The sequence below is a fragment of the Orcinus orca genome, chromosome 9, assembly GCF_937001465.1.
Source record: "Orcinus orca chromosome 9, mOrcOrc1.1, whole genome shotgun sequence".
Lineage (NCBI taxonomy): Eukaryota > Metazoa > Chordata > Mammalia > Artiodactyla > Delphinidae > Orcinus > Orcinus orca.
In genome coordinates, this window is record NC_064567.1 from 1,469,050 (window position 1) to 1,482,706 (window position 13,657).

The following is a 13,657-nucleotide window of genomic DNA, read 5'->3' on the forward strand; positions in this document are numbered from 1 at the left end:
TAAATTTAATGATCAATTCGTTCTTGTCACAGTAGCTCTTCCCCAAATCAATTATAGCAAATTTAAATATAATCACCGGCTCATCCTCACCCACTCCGGGCACAGCGAACAATTCATTCCGCATAATGAGCGGCCGCCAGCCCCGCCCCGCCCGCCCACCCGCGGTCCCCGCGCGGCGGGGAGGGAGCTCTGCCGCCTCGAGGACCGGGTTCCCAGGACCCGGAGCCAGGCCCACGCAGCCCAGCCCTGAGGGGGACGAAGCACTGTTTCCAGACCAGCCCAGGCTTGGCCCTCGGGCAGCGGCGCGGGCCTCCGGCGGTGAAGCCCCAGTGCCCGGCGGTCTCCCCGCTCTCCACCCGGCGGGGTGTGCCCTGCCGACCCGGCGGCGCCGGGACACCCAGGCCCCAAAGCGAGGGCCGCGCCCAAAGCGGACCCGGCCCTCTGGGAACCCCGCCCGGCCCCCTGCCCACCCCGGGAGCCACCCTCGGCGCGGGTTCTCTTCACCTCAATGGGGGAGTCCTCCGTTCTCAGAAAGGGTACCTCGTCGTGTGCCAGGGTCTCCAGCGTGTGCGAAGAAAATGTGGTTAAAGACCTTCCTGTGAGGAAGAGACCAATCTATCGGTGCCCTCCAGGCCACAGTCCAGGGATCCCCTGTCCAGCCCTCGCAGAGCTCTGGCCCAGGGTCCGAGGGCCCTGACCAGACGCCTTAAGGCTTGGCGTCTGAAGAGTGCAGAAACGCCTAGAACGTAGACGAAATGGGCCTGTTCCTTTCGCGGTTGGCCTTCCTGCACCTTGTATCCAGGCGGAAGTCAGCCTGGAAAGATCCGCGGGAAAGACTCTCTATGACAGCAAAAGCAAAAACAGGCAAATGGGATTATGTCAACATTTAACACTCCTGCGCAGCAAAGGGAACAATCAACACGATGAAAGGCTACCTGGGAAGGGAGAAAGTATTTGCAACTCAAACATCTGATAAGGGATTAATATCCGAAATATATAAAGAACTACAATTCAACAACAACAAAAATCCATCCAGTTAAAAACAGGCAAAGGAATTGAATAGACATTTCTCTGGAGAAGACGTACAAATGGTCCACAAGCACATGAAAAGACCCTTAGCATCACTAACCATTAGGCAGATACAAATCACAACCACAATGAGCTAGCACCTCCCACCTATTAGGACAGCTGTTACGAAAACAAAAACAAAACAGAAGATAACAAGTGTGGGGACTGGAAAATAGTGCAGCCACTATGGAAAATAGTATGGAGGGTCCTCAAAACAAACAACAAAAACAGAATTACCATATGACCCAGCGACCCTACTTCCAGGTGTATATCCAAAAGAACTGAAAAGGAGCTGGAAGAGATATTTGCACAGCCATGCGCATTGCAGCATGATTCACAATAAGCCAAAATGGGATACATACGTGCAAACAGTGGAATAGTATTCAGCCTTTAAAAAGAAGGAAATTCTGACACCTGCTACAACAGGGCCAAGCCTTGAGGACATAATGATCAGTGAGATAAGCAAGTCACAAAAAGACGAATGCTGCACAATTCTACTTACATGTGGCATCTAAAATAGTCAAATTCTTAGAGGCAGCGCATAGAAGGGAGGTTGCCAGGGTCTGGGAGGAGGGGGAAAAGGGGAGATGTTTAATGGGGAGGGAGTTTCAGTTTTGCAAGGTGAAAAAATTCTAGAGAGCTGTTGCCCAACAATATGTATACACTTAACGCTACTGTACTAGCCACTTAAAATGGCTAAGGTGATTAAAACAGGACACACCGTCTTACCTTCCTCCCTCCGTTCCTCCCTCCCTCCCCCTCCTCCGCTTCTTCCCTCTCCCCTTCCCTCCCCCCTCTCTCCCTCCCTCCTACTGAAAGGGCAGACTTGCTGTAGAACATCCAAATCCCGGGGAAGGCTTAGGAAGGGAGCATCTGGCCCCCAGGCCGCCGCGGGCCTGAGCGGGCGCGGAGTTTGCGGGTGAGACGCTGCCGCCCCTCGCGGTGTGGGGAGCCCGGCCCGCTCCGGGCTGGCTCGACGAGCACCTCCAGGTCTGCGGGTTAACTGACCCCTGCGGCCTCCCCTGCGCTCCCACGCCCCCGCCAGACCCCAGGCCGGGACCGCGCTCCGGGGGTGGCGGGCGCCGCGGGGAGGGGCCTGCGAGGGGGTTCCCGCAGGACGTGGGCGCCCCCCACCCCGTATCAAAGTCCTGCGGTGCCCTGTGTGTCCCTCAATAAAACTAATCCCTTTGGAGGAGTGACTCAACCGAGAACGCTGCAGTGTCCCAGACTACAAGGCAAATATGTTTTTCAGATTTGGTTTTTATGGTCGGATTAAAGTTTATTTTCCATAATAGAGCACCTAATAAAACTCATAAAGCCGGGTCGGGGCTCCAGCTGGTGGCCTCATTTAACACTTTCACTTCGTAAATCACTTTACGACGTGCCAGGTGTGTCCCAAACTGGACGCCAACGAGAACCAGACCCCCGCCGCCGTGCCCAGCACACACAGGCAGGCACACACACACACACACACACACACACACACGCACACACACGCACACACGCGCGCGCACACGCACGCGCACGCGCACGCAGGCACACATGCACACACGTCCCGCGCCTGGCCTCCAGGTCTGGGCCGGGGTCCGGCCGAGCGGGTCCCGGGCTGGCGGGTCACCCATCCAGGGTTCGCGGCCCGGCCCCCTCCCCTCCCGCACCCCGAGCCGGGGGGTGGGGGGGGGACCCTGGCGAGAAGGCGGGGTCCGGAGGCGGGCGGAGTGGGGTGTGGGGAGGGGTCTCCCGCGCTTCCCCCACCCGCCGGCCCCGCGCCGACCCTGCATTCCGCGGCCGCGCACCTGGCCGCCCCGAGTGTACACAAGGTGCCGGACAATGTGCGGCTCCCCGGGCCATTGTCCGCGGCGCTGGGCGGGACAAAGGTGCCCCCCGGCCAGCGGCCGCGGCGAGGGGCGGCGGCGCGGTTTACCCAGCTGGGGGAGGAACAAAGGGCCGCCGCCTTATCGCGGCCGGCGGGCGGGGCGGGGGCGCGGGGTCAGGCCGGGGGCGCGGGGGAGGGCCGCCCGCCAGCCCGAGGGGTCGCCGCGGCCTCGTCGCAGCGCCGCTGCCGCCCGGGGGCGTCCCTGCCTCTCGGCCCGGGCCTCGGGAAGGCGCGCCCGGAATGCCCCACGGGGATCCCGGGGGCAGGAGGTGAAGGCGGCTCGGTTCGCGGTGGTTTGTGCTCCGAGATGATCCGGTTCTGTTACAATGCGGGTGGTTTTCGTATGGGGTCACCTTTCCATTTACAGCCTTGCTTCCAAGCATGTTTTCTTCTGTGCTGAAACAGCATCTTGAAAAAGGATAAACAGGAAGAGTTAGAGTCGTCCTGGCTCAGGGGCTTGCGAGGAGAGAATGGCCCGCTTTCCCTTGTCCGTCCTGGGGGACAGGCCAGGTGTCCCTCTGGGGCCGGTCCTTCTAAGGAGACGCGCACACCTAAGGTTCTTAAAACAGAGACACCAACTCTGTGAAGCTTGCCGTTGATTTTTTAAATAGATAAATCTGTAAAGGGAATGTAAGTTGTGTCTGTTTATTTCCCCCCGTGGGTCTGCAACCAGGCTTATTACCTTTCAGCACCCTGCTCCATCCATCCTGGTGATTATTTATTCCTAGGTGCGTGGGGGGGGTGTCATCAGATTCCCACCCACGTGCCCTTGGATCAGGCGCCTGTGTGACACTGCAGCCCTTTCACCCATGAAAGAGATAATAGCCAACTCAAAATCCATCCACCATGCATTCATTCAGCCAGCTGTTTTAGAATAGCTGCTCTCTGCTGGACACTGTTCTGAGCACCAGGGTGCATGCGTGAATAAAACAGACAAAAATCTCCATCCTCCTGGAGTTACATAGTAGTGGGAAGATGAAGACAAGACTAACAGACACTATATATGTGCCTTACCTAGTGTAAAACGTGCATGAATCCATGAGGTTAGGTGTCAGGTAAAGTAAGAGTGAAGGAGGAAAGAGGTCTACAGCCTGAACACAGTCCTCACTGGACGGCCTGTCATTCTCAGCATCACCTGGGATGCAGGACTTTGACCTTCTGGTGCATGATGGGAATGTGAGAAATCGGGTTGTAGCTGCCTGCCTTTAAAGGGGTTGGAGGATAAGAATTAGAGACCTCTAAGAACTGTAGAGGGGACTTCCTTGTGGTCCAGGGGTTAAGAATCTGTCTGCCAATGCAGGGGACATAGGTTCAATCCCCGGCCAGGGAATTAAGATCCCACATGCCACGGGCCAACTAAGCCCGAGAGCCACAACTAGAGAGCCCATGCACCACAACTAGAGAGATGCCCGTGCACCGCAACAAAAGATCCCACGTGTCGCAACTAAGACCCAATGAGGCCAAAAATAAAAATAAATAAATATTTTTTTAAAAACACAAAAACTGTAGAGTCCAAGTGATCAAATATTCACTTCCTGATTCACAGTGTTCCTAAACCTGTTGGTAGAATAAATATTCCAGAAAACAGATGCACGTGTGCATGGTGGAAGTGGGAATTTGGGGACAGAAATAGATTACATGTATGATTTTTTTCTTCCTTCCTTTCTTTCTTTCCACTGAGATATAATTGACAAAGCATTATGTCAGTACCTTATAATACATAATTGTATTAGTTTTAGGTGTACAGTAATTTCTTAATTTTCATAATTCAGGCATTTAAGACCACTCTGGAAAATAAAAGAGAAAACGGAAGCTTTCACATAAAAGGTTCACTGCCAGTGTTAGAGAATCCGACCCCGGGCACAGAAGCTCACGGAGCCATGAGGGCTGGGAGTGGGCCGCGCCGCCTTCCTGCACTTCAGGTGCCCTGTGCACCTGCCTGGGGCTTGGGTGCCTTCCCTTCACGCACAGGGCATCCCGTCTCCACGCACCTGCACAGGCCGTTCTTCCCACCGGACTCACGTCCCCCTCATTTCCTGAGTCCCGTCCCTTCTCCCAGGCCTGTCACCTCCCCCCCAATGTTCTGTGCCCAGAGCAGAGGGCTGTGGAGAAGGGCAGGGACCCCAGAGCGTGGGCTTGCATCCCGCCTCACCTAGTGTGTGCCCGTGTCCCCTTCTGTAGAAGGGGGACCGGGTCAGTCCCGGTCTCCCAGGGAGAGAGGAAGCTTGGGCAGCTGAGCGTGTGCCAGGCCCCACATACAGACTCAGGGAACAGTTCAGCAAACCAACAACCTCGCAGCTCTTGGTCTCCACACCCACAAGGCACAGGGGGCACCCTGGGTCCACATGCTCCAGTGAGGGTCTTCGAAGTTGAAGTTCCAGGCTAATCTGGGAAAGAGATGTGGTGGGTAGGGGTGTGAGGGTGGGGAGGAAGGCTTTGTAAAGACTCTTTGGGACTCACAGGAACCCAGGAATAAGGGCCAGGGTGAGAGTGCGTGGGTGAGATCCTGGCACTTACGGACTGGGGGGCGTGGGGCAAGTGACTTGACCTCTCTGTGCCCCATGGTCCTCTGTCAAGCGGGGAACGGCAGCCCCTGTTTCGCAGGGCCGCTGTTGAGAAGCACACAGCACAGGAGGGAAGGGCCGAGGGCCGCCCCAGAGGAGGTTCCGCCACGTCAGCCCCTCCCACACAGGGCCCGTGGTGTCCCCACTCTCCACTCGCTGCCCTCCTGGACTTGCCTGCTGGAGGCTCATGGACCCAGGGCCACCCTGTGTCCACACCGGCATGATCACTTCTCTTGGGGACTCCTGCAGAACGGAGAGAGAGACAGAGACAGACACAGAGAAGGAGAGAGAGCGCGAGAGCCATCAGCTTCCCGTGAACCTGCCTCTCTGGCCAGCCTGGAGCCCTGGAGCCCAGCCTCCTTTTGAGCCATGAGGCGTTTGCAAGTGGGGTGCGCCTGGAGCCTTGAAAACGGCCTGTCTGCCTGCTGTGCTGGAGAGGCACGGGCGAGCTGGGTAGATGCGGGCGACACGCAGGTTGACCGCAGCCACGAGAGAGTCCCAGAGTCCCAGCGGAATCGCCAGCCCACAGAAAGATGAGCTGACGGCTGTTGTCGCAGGTCACTGTGTCTGGGGGGCTGCTTACACAGGAAAAGCCAGCTGATCCAGTACGTACTACGCGCGCAGCTCAACCTTCCAAACCACGGCCGCACAAAGAGCTCCGCGAGCTCCCGCCACTACCTGCTACCTGGACCCACAGCTGCCTGATCTAAGTGATACTTACTGAGTAAGGCTGCCGTGCCCGACACAGTACCAGGCTCTGGGCAGAAAGCAGAGAACGGCAGGGCCATGCTCCCCGTGCCGTGGGCCTCAGGCTGCAGCCGGTTGGAGGCAAGATGCCCAGGAGGCAAGATGCCCAGGAGGGTACCCAGGAGTGAGCAGCACCCTGGAGATGTCCACAGACCGCCGCCTGTTGGTAACCGTGGGGTCTTAATTCTCACCGCCGTGGGCTGCGCCCGCTGGCCTGTTAGCTGCTTCAGTGCAAGGGCCGTGTAGGCTATTGTATCAGTCAGGACCCGGCCGGCCGCACGCGGCAGGAGAGCCAAAGGAACAGTGGCTTTCACGGACAGAAATTCATTTCATCTCCTGTAAACCCAGGCTGCCAGCGGCTGGTCTGGTGGGCCACGGCCCTTTATCTCGTGGCTTTTCCTCTGTGGTTCAAGGTGGGGCTTGGGCTCCACACCCCGACCAACACGACCAAGGGCAGGTGCGTGTGTGTCCTCCCCAGGGGTTCAGGGTGGCCCCTTTGCTCACATCCCACTGGCGAGAAGTCTCTCTCTCTCTCTTTTGTTAATCTGGCTGAGCTGTGTGGCTTGTGGGATCTCAGTTCCCCGACCAGGGGTGGAACCTGGGCCCTGGCAGTGAGAGTGTTGAGTCCTAGCCACTGGGCCACCAGGGAACTCCCGGGTGAGAAGTCGTAACACGGCCATGCTAAGCTTCGCCGGAGGTTGGAAAGTGAGTCTTTATTTCCATTTGTCCACAGGCCTCGCTAAAAATTGGGGTTCTATTCCGAGGGAGGATGGGGCATGACTGGAGGACAGCTAACTCTGCCCTGGGTATTTGTTTGGTTCTTTGTGTGTGTGTGTGTGTGTGTGTGTGTGTGTGTGTATGTGTGGCAAAAAAACACATAATAGTTATCATTTTAACCATTCGTAAGTGTACAGTTCAGTCGCACCAAATGCATACAGTATTGTGTACCAACACCTGTATCTATTCCCCAAATGTCGCATCACCTCTGTCCCCATTAAGCACTAACCCCCTTCCCCCTCCCCTGGGGAACCTCTACTTTCCAGTTCTGTGAATTTGCCTGTTCTAAGTATGTTTTGGTCCTTTTGTGCACTTCCCACTGTATCCAGTATAGAGACGAGCACATCAAAGGGCTCCAGTAAATTAAGCTGGTTTTTCCCACTTCAGCAAAGGTACCGCTCTCCTCCCAGGCGTTTGAACCAAAGGCTCTGGGTCACACTCTGCTTCCTCTTGTCCTCCTGGCCCAGCTCCCCTGCGGCCAAGGCTGCCCGTGGGACACACACGCTCCAGGGACCTGCCCCAGCATGCCACCTTTGCCATCTCTCCCCGACGCCCCAGGCTGCCCGTCCCAGGCGCCAGCATCTCTAGATGTGACTCAAGTACATGCTGCTGACTAGGACACCCCTCCCCCCAGCGGGAGCCTGAGGGCGAGGGAGCCAGCAGAGCAGCGGGAGGAGTCAGAGGCCAAACATCTCACTTTGAAAAGTAAAACCAGGGCCCCCAAAAATGTAAGTTCTCTACTGTACAGCACGAGGAACTATACTCAGCATTATGTAACAACCTCTAAGGGAAAAGAATCTGAACCTCTGTGTATGTATAACTGAATCGCTGTGCTGTACGCATAAAACTTACACGGTATTGTAAATCTACTCCAATCAAAAAATTAAAAAAAATTTCTCTGCTAAATTTAAAACCAGAAATTCAGAAATCCTTCCGGCTACCTTGACCTATTTCCTTTACCGATTTTCACAGGTAAAGGAAACACCTGAATCATCACACACTGCACTCTTGGTAGCTTTTCAAAATTGCTTGAGAAAACCAGGGGTGCTTGTGACCTTCCTGAGTCCCCGGCGGCGGCTCTGGGATCCTCCTGCCGACGGCCCCTCCTAGGGTGGGCTGGGGGTCTCCTCGGGGCCATGGACGCGCCCCAGTGCCCCCATAGCGTGAGGCCTTCTCTCTCCTATCTTCATAAAACAAAGTAATTCGCTTTTAATGACTGCCGGTGTTTTCTTTCCCAGTTCTGTTTGAGCAGATAATGTGTCGGAGGCCGTCCCAGCAGGGTTAAACCACCGTGACCTTCATAATCAGAGAACAGAAATAAACGATGTTTACTTATAAATGTTACCGAGTCTCCGGTGCCCAGATGCCTCCTAATCACAGCGGGGGCGATAATATTTTCCTTTTATCAGGCCTCTCACTCACAGGTAACAAAGTGCTTTATTATCCCACCGTGCAGGTAGGGAGCCCCCAGTCGCACGGTTTCCCAACCCGGGACGCGCTCGGGGTCTCCCTGCTGGTGGCCCCATTGGGCCGCCGGAAGAGTCGCTCCCCCGAGGGCCCCCCAGGCCTGGAGATCTGGGTGGCCGGAGGGTGGGCAGGGAGCAGAGACCCCGTGAGTCCCCTCTGGGATCTCGACAGGCCCACTTGGCCTCTGCTGTCAGGGTACAAGTCAGTGGCCCAGGCCCCTCCAGGCCGGGCTGACCTTGTGGGGGAAGTGGCCAGATCACTACTGACTCTCATGCGGGTTGTTTCCGCTGCCACTCGCTTCACAGGAGCCGGGCCAGGAGCTCAAGGGGGAGGCGGCTGGACCCCACTGGTGTCGGGGAGAAAGTGCAGGTCTGCACCAGCCTGAAACCCGGCTTCTTCCAGGCCCGAGTGGCCAAGCCTCCGTGCAGGGAGGACAAGGCCCAGAGGAGAGGTGACTGGACAGTGACACTCCACAAAGCACCTGTCCCCGCCCCGGTCCCCAGTGGCACAGCCAGGCCACCCACGAGTCCAGGGAGTGTGGGCCTCACTCCAGCTGCCCTGTACTGCGCTGCGTGGACAGACCAAGGGCACGTGGGACAAAACAGCAAGCCCAGCCCCAAAGTCCATCTTGTATTTTTGGCTTCTCTGTTTCACGGCTCTGGGGGGATGTTCGTGGTGGGGACGGCAGAGCCACTTTCCCAGGGCAGGCCCAGGGCAGGCCCGGGCCCTGCTGTCGGGCACCAGGCCAGGACGCCACGGCCTCTGCTGCTGATTTATCAGTTAGCCCCAGAGTAGCTAAAGTAGTAAAGCAGACGCTGGCTGCCCTATTAAATCTGATTTAGAAAACAGAGAGGTTTAAAAAATCTCATTGTCCATTTAAGTCAAAACGCATAAGGATGCTAACGACCGCTCTGTGGGTCTGGCCGGCTAGCTTGGGACCAGATAGAAAAGTACTTCCTCCACCAGTCAGAAGTCTGAGGGCAAGGATAAAATAAATCTCAAATAATTACGTTGTATTTTCGATGAGTTAAGTAAGTGTGCTTTATGCCGTGGACATGTGAACTTGCTTCTCTGCACACAGTAAGCCCTGGATAAATACTTACTGGGAAATCTGTGTTTGTAATGCATTGTTTTTGCATCTCATCTGGTAATTCTGCCCTTGGGCAATTCTGTTCAGAGTTGGCTCTTTGTAGGAAATCAGAGCTTTGGCCAAGCCTGGGCAAAATTAAGTAATGACAGTAATAGAAATAATCTTAGCCCTCAGTTTTAAGGTGTGTAGGTGCCGGGCACCCTGGTACAAGCGCTGGACTCCTGGAGCTGGGCTGGCCTTCAGTGCCTTGGTTTCACCTTGTACTTTTTTGCAAGCTTTGTTCTACTCTCATTAAGGATAATTTCCCCAGAGACAGTAAAAATGTCCTGGATTACCCATCAGCGTTTAAGAATTATAAAGTAGATACTAATTCAGACCTTCAGAATGATATTCACGGGAAATCGTGGCTTGAGGAAGAAGAAGGCCTTCAGAGACCCCCTATTTGCACTTCAGGGGGAAGTAACCAGAGAGAGAGGTTCTGCTCTCAAACAATTAACAAGCACCTCCTTTGTCCAGACGGGAACCTACCCGGTGACTGACCCGGACACAGTGCCAGGTCCTCTGAAGGACACAAAGCTCATCATAGGTCGTAAAATCGCAGGTCCTAGAGTTAGAAGTGCCCTTACTCCTGCTGAGGTCAGGCTGTCAGCAAAGCTGCTAAGCACGCCTTCTTTGGCCAAGTTATTGATACAAACGTGGGGGAAGGGGGAATGCCGAGTGCAGACAGGGACCCGGAGCTGCTGCTGGGAACCTTCCTGGGCCCGCTGGACAGACGACGGGTCTGCTTCCCGGTACTGCTCACCCGCGCCCATCGCCCACTGACCTCTCGGCAGCTCTGCCCTTGCGGGGACAAACCAGAACAGCTGGCCACTCTGCCTACTCTTCTGAATGGACAGGATTAAGGACCCACGAGAAGAGAAATGAGAGCAGTACGGACTGAAGTAGTTGTTAGTGAACTCATCCTGAGTTTAGAGAAACTACTGCTGTCACTCCAGGCACTCACAGACCTACTTGAACAATTAGAGAGCCTCGATGGCAAATCCATTTTATAGGTAAGAGTACTTCAGAGATGCAGTGACTGCTGTGTGCTGGCAGCAGGCTGGCCTTGAGCTGGGCTGGTGCCAGCAGTGGCTGGGCCCAATGTGCTTGTCCCTTCTACACCTTGTGACTGACCAATGGGCAGGCCAACAAGAGCGTCCCCATCACCTAGTCGAAGCGGGACTGCTCAGGGACTGAGCAACAAAACTGCGCTACGAAACTCTACCCCACACCTGGATTTACAGACGCTCGGCCAGCGCAGCTGGGGCTCCCCTCCACCTGGCAGGGTCTCCTCCCGACAGGCAGGAGAATGGGTCGCCAACCTGGGAGCACGGGCCCCGCCCCAGCCCGAACCCCGCACAGGCTCTGCTGGGAACCAGTCTCGTGCACTTGCCCCAGCCAATGGTAGCGTCTCGCCATCTGCCGTTCAGAGACTCGCCTGTCATGGCTTCAGTCGTTTTGCGATGGGTAGTCTGATCTTCCCTGGGGAAAAGGGAGAGGGGTATAAGAAGACTCATTTTAAAAATTTATGTATTTTTGTTTATCTATCTTTGGCTGTGTTGGGTCTTCATGGCTGCGCGCGGGCTTTCTCTAGCTGCGGCAAGCGGGGCTGCTCTTCGTTGCAGAGCGTGCACTTTGTTGCGGCGGCTTCTCTTGCTGCGGAGCACGGGCTCTAGGCGTGCGGGCTTCAGTAGTTGTGTCTCACGGGCTTAGCCGCTCCGGGGCATGTGGAATCTTCCCGGACCAGGGCTCGAACCCGTGCCCCCTGCATTGGCAGGCGGATTCTTAACCACTGAGCCACCAGGGAAGCCCAAGAAGACCCATTTTTAAAGAAGAATGCCAGTTAATAATGTAGGAGGGATGACAGGACTAGAAAATGACCATTTTGCAAGTAATAATTGATCCTGGCAAGGATCATTAATGCCTGCCTGACCCACTAGGCGAAATATTGGTGGGAACAGGAAACACACGTTTTGCCACATTTTTTTCCTTTGTAAGATGTCCTTAACTTTTGGTGACTAATTTCCCTTAATAATTACAAAGGTAAAAACGTACCTTTGCCATGGGGAGGTCTGCTGGCCCCGACTGTAATTAGCGTGGCCAGTTGTGAGCTTCGTACTGTCTGTCCCGAGACGCCAGTGTCACCGGGCTGTGATTTTCCCAACCATGTTTACGTGGAGCCCACCAGGATTTGTTGTGACAACGGCCAGGACTCTTCAAAGCCCAGTTTCGTGAGAAATTTTAGACGGGGGTGGGTGTTGTATACTAAAAGAGAAATAAAAGGAAATGTAATGTTTGAACCTTGATTGTATTTTGTCTAGGAAAAAAACAGCTATAGAAAATTCAGTTTCGAACAACTGGCAGTATGAAAACGGAATTGTCTGCTGGACTGTCACTAAATGCATGTTCATGTTCTCAGGTGCGGTAATGGCATCACCAGTAACGGAGAATGAGGGGTCGGGAGTCAAGTGTCATGATGTCTGTACTTCCAGTCGATGCCATCAAAACGTGTGTGTGCATAAATGGATGTGGATTAGATATAAAAAAGAGAAAAAGCAAATGTGGCAAGTGTTAACAATGGGCAAACCATAAAAATAAAAGCAGAAGAATTTGCCCTCTTTCTTTGGAAACACTTCTGACAAAGTAAAATGAAACAAATAGTCCATTTTAAACGATTTTCTATAGAAAATAATTTTTAAATGCTCTTCATCATTTTTACCTCGGCCTGAAGTGAATCCCGCCCGGGTGTCATATTTCACTGGGCCCTCAAGGGGCGTCCCCTGCCACCACTCTGGTCTGCAGCATACCCAGGTGGGCGTGAAGCGCAGGAGAGGGAGGAAAGGGACCGCTGGCTGGGTCCCCAGGGCGGGAATAAAGGACACAGACCACGCTGGGGGCGGGAGTGGGGGTCAATCTCCTGCAGACTGGATATTTGAGAGTGGGAAAGTGCCGACGCGATAACCCCCAGAGGCCGTGGCCATGTGTCTTGCTTTGGACGTGCTCAAGGTCAAAACCGCTCTGCTCCCGACTGGTGGACACACACAAGGCATTGTTTTCCAAACACACACAACCCTGGGTGTTCTGAAGTCACCTTTGCAGGCTTAGAACATTTTAAACTGGTCCCCATTTTCCCTTTCATCATCTTATCATGCAAACATCATTTTTCATCATTTATTCAGCGCCACTCAAGATAAATGTCATCTTGTGAACTTGACCCCTTTCCCGCCAGCTCTGTCAATGTAGAATATGATGTGATACGAAATGTAAGGGTGAGAAAGAGAAAACGCCCGATTCCCAGGCCAATATTACTTTCCCAAGAAAATCTAAGTTTTACTGACCTTTCGTTACACTCTCTGAACATGTGTGCATGGAGGTGTTCCCTACACACCTGCTCGTGCTTCGCACTCGGGGAAGACGTGAGGCCCCCGGAGGCTCACAGCATCTTTGTTCACGTGTGGCTGCTGCCTGGAGTTGCCTCCACTGTTACAGAGCTACTACCCCCAGGATGGGTCTGAATTGCTGGCTGAGGATCCCCAGAGCCCAACTCCCGGGCCTGTTTCCAGGCCCTCCCTCGGTTTCTGCTCTCTGCACGGGGAGCGCCCAGCATCCTGGTCTTGGCGTTCTCCTCATAACTCAAGTCTCCTCGAGGGGTTCCAACTCCCTGCCCTCAGGCCCCCAGCTCCAGTGGTGTGTTTGCACCCTCAACCCCGACCCCGATGTTGACAAGCCACCGGGGGCGTCCCGAACTGCCCCCCACCCGCGCCCCTACCCCTCTTCACTGAAAGGCACCAACTTCCCGTGCGTGTCCATCGGAAACGTCTCCAGTCTTCCTTCGCACGGCTGCTCTCCTAGGCCGGAATCATCACTTCCGCCTGGAAGGTCACGAGGACCACCTACCTGGTCTCTGCCACCAGCCTGCCCACATGCTGACCCACCACCTTCCTTCGTCCAGCAATATTCTTGAAAACACAACTTCGACGATCTAACTTCCTTGGCAATAATCCTTCGATGGTTTCCTATGGTTGAGCA